Source organism: Branchiostoma floridae, chromosome 11 (genome assembly GCF_000003815.2).
Source record: "Branchiostoma floridae strain S238N-H82 chromosome 11, Bfl_VNyyK, whole genome shotgun sequence".
NCBI classification, from domain to species: Eukaryota; Metazoa; Chordata; class Leptocardii; order Amphioxiformes; family Branchiostomatidae; genus Branchiostoma; species Branchiostoma floridae.
The window spans coordinates 23,423,817-23,427,305 of NC_049989.1; the positions used below are offsets into that span (position 1 = coordinate 23,423,817).

General features: G+C 41.1%; 1 protein-coding gene across 2 annotated transcripts in view; it reads right to left on the reverse strand.

Moving 5' to 3' along the window:
• The window catches only part of LOC118425260 (CUB domain-containing protein 2-like), a 104,934-nt gene that overhangs the window by 32,855 nt on the left and 68,590 nt on the right, over positions 1 to 3,489 (reverse strand). The window contains exon 1 of one of the 2 annotated variants that reach the window (XM_035834044.1): positions 2,379 to 2,703. The exons of the other annotated variant lie outside the window; for it this stretch is intronic. The gene's annotated coding sequence lies outside the window, so the exon portion shown is untranslated. Of the gene's footprint in view, positions 1 to 2,378; positions 2,704 to 3,489 lie in introns of those variants that run through there. 2 annotated transcript variants of the gene reach the window in all.

Consider the following 3,489-nt stretch of genomic DNA (forward strand, 5'->3'; position numbering starts at 1 on the left):
TCCAACATCTGCTTAGAGACTGTATTCACATTCCTCAACTATTCACCTGCTTATTTCATGAAGGACCCCCCCGGTCATGAAGGTCTGGACTCAAATGATACAACATGAACATACGGTCGATCCTGATATGAAGGAACGGTTATGGCAGCTGTTTAGGAATATAACAAGGCTAATTTTATGTTAGTTAGATAAATCAGAATAAGCTTCATTCTCGACACAGCATTTTCTATCTTTGTTAATGTAGTTAAAAGTCTTCTAATATGCCTGAACCTCATTTTGCTTTCAGCTGATGACCACTTGTAATTAATTATTCATGTATAAATGGAGTTCCGAACATTCATTGTATGTATACACTGTTTTAATTCAATGGGCATTGCAGTTATACCTGGATACAGGTGTGCCTTCAGGTGTATAAACACACCCGAATGTACCTGGCTGTTCGGACAGGTTGGAAGCCTGGACACCACATACAAAAAAACACCAAGGTCTTTCACCCTAACATCTGCTTGGAGGCAGTATCCGAATTCATGTGACAACTCAATTTGGGGGCCTTGTTATTAGAAAATGCGCGCCTGAAGTCCGGGATTAATGAGAGCGTCTCTGGATCTAGAATATAGAACTTAAGTTTGGGTTCTAGCTGTTGTCTCTCACTAGTCCAGAACAGTGCGAAAACGCTCGCTCTTCCGTAACAATTCCGTACTGACATGTTTGCTTCATTAGCGTAAAATTTACGTAAGACAACATATATATATATATAAATATATATATCCATCAACCCACGTTTTCATTAATTCTGTAACCCATGTTATTTACTACAAGGTTTGTTATCAGTTTTTGGATTGGCTGATTACTCTCTTTGCGCAGTATGAGTTGCGGTAAGCTTACAATCAGAGGGGCTGTTAACACGCTCCAATAACCTCAGTAAGCCCTTCGTCACATTACCCGGGGCTTTTTGCGAAAAATTTAAGTTATTCTAATAAATATGCACAAAGCTTACTGTTGAATGTTATCTTATCCATTTCATTTTCTTGTAGTCTTTTGTATCGTACTTTCCGTTCCACAAAACTGTCCAGCCGGGCCCCTTTGTTGAAACGTGACGTTAGCCTAACAACTGTAATAGTAAACAACTGTGAACATGACTATATAAACCTTCGTGTATTACATGTCTGTATGAGGTCCGTCATGACATTTTTCATACGTAGTCGTGCGTACAATACGCATCTCATTTGCATCTCAATCATTTTGTCCCATTTTGAGGTACGCGTAATGGATCATGGTAATGGACCGTACTGTGCGCATGTCCGTGTGCCTAAAATGAGGGCTGGTTGTACATTTACACCAGGGACGCGGGGTGAGACATAAGAAACACAAAACCCGTTTGACCACAGAACTAGCCTTAAGGCACATTCCTTTGTTCTGCTGGTAACGTCACACTGCCTTAATTTTATGGATGACATCTTCAGAAGACCCCTAAACTAGTGCGCGCGGGCAAAACATTAAAAATAATCCAACAAAAATTGTGTTAAACCACATGGCTACTCGAACATCTATCTTATATACAGCCATAGAACTTTGCATGATGTACAAAATTTGCAAAATGACCAATATGCTGGTGGACGTACCAACTGATAAGTATAATACCAGCTCAAAAAAGAACAAGAAACAGCCATGACTTCAAGTACCAGAGTTTCAGAGCTAGGATTGATGTGTTCAAAAATTCGTATTTTTCCAGAACTATCGTACATTGGAATTCGTTGTCACCAAGCACAGTGGAGGTATCTTCTCTGGATAGTTTTACAGAACGCTTGCAGAATAGATTGCAAAAGTTAGGTGTGACGGATCGTTCAGTGTAATATAACCAGCTGCTGCCGTACCGCGTGCCTGCGAAGCTGGTGTGTTACGCCGAATGACGGTTATGCCGGCTATATAGATACAGATACAGAACAATGATGGGGGATTTTAAAGAAAATGTGTCCAGCTAAGCAGCTGTGCTGAACTGAATAAAATCATTTTACAATACAGTGCTGGTGAGTAGCGCTGAGGTGGGCGTTTGAAGTTGTGTAGGTCCCTGATGTTCACATTGTCCTACAGTTTTCATGACATTTCATGGAGGTAATGAGCGCGGTTTTGTTACGTTGTTATCGATTTGTTTATGTTCTCCGCGTAGACCTCCGGTGGTGTGTTTTTCAATTGATTTGTCTCTTTTTTTTGCGGGCCGAAGGGGATGCGCGCGCCTGTTGCGCATCCTCCCAAGTCCGCGCGGAGTAGCCTCATGTTTATTTAACTTTTTGGCTTCTGAATTTAAGCGAATCTATCATTATCTAACACCTCGTGTAACTTTAAAGTCAAATGCCAATGTATGAAAACTGTTTACATACCGTTTTTTTGTGAACTGCCGGGCAGGTGTCTCAAAGAAACTGCAGAGCAACTTGTGGCACACCCGTACAACAAAAATATCGCCGCGAAAAGACTGACCTGGCTATCCATCAAAACTGATATCTTAACTTCAACCAATGATGGCATGTCAATTAGTGGATCAACCAATAAGAGAGAGGAGGGGATTGGCATTTGCAGAAGTGGTTGAACAACAACGGAAAAAACAGAAGATTTGTCCTGTATCTGTAACACTGTTATATCCCAAGGCGATAGGAGGATCGTTAATAGCCCCTTTCCACTAGGACGGCACTCTCGCCGCATTTTATCTCTCTCTCTGTGACCTAAATTTGACACATCGCTCAACGAATTGTATAGAAAAGAAACAAAGCCTTTTATACGTTGTGTGTTTTGCTGTCCTCTCAGTCACACTTTTACATGCATGGTATCTGACAGACCCGGTATGAAATCAAAGGTTACACATATCACATTTAGATCGCAGTGAGAGTGCATCGCGATCGCCGTCTTGTGGAAAGGGTGCCTTGTTATTAGAAAATGCGCGCCTGAAGTCCGGGATTAATGAGAGCGTCTCTGGATCTAGAATAGATCTTTTTTTCTTCACACACGCGCGCACACACAGCCACACACACATACAAAGAGTTGAGTGATAGAAATTCAGTAGTTTTTCGGCGAAGATGAGTATCTATATCTAGAACATGAAAGCTCACCATACTAGTATACTTAGACCCAAACGTAACGAACCCCTTGATATATTGCGTCTTTGACCAAAGTCCCGGCGTGTCTGTTCCTGTCCTGTATACACAACGACTCAATTTAAATATAAGACAATAATTACAACCTACGTTTTTTGATAAACGTGTTCTCTCAAATAACAAACTCCCTATATTCTCGTCATTCTGTAAATGAACTAGGTCCATACCAGCGCTTGACGTGGCGATTGTATCGATATCGGTAGTACGCTGGGCATTACATCACATGGTAAACTTCAAACTGGCGTCCTTTGCCCCGCAATTTTCTTTGTTTAAATATACCTTATACTATAGAATGGATTTGAAGTAGTAATAAAACGCACGGTAACACGGACGAAAGCATAGC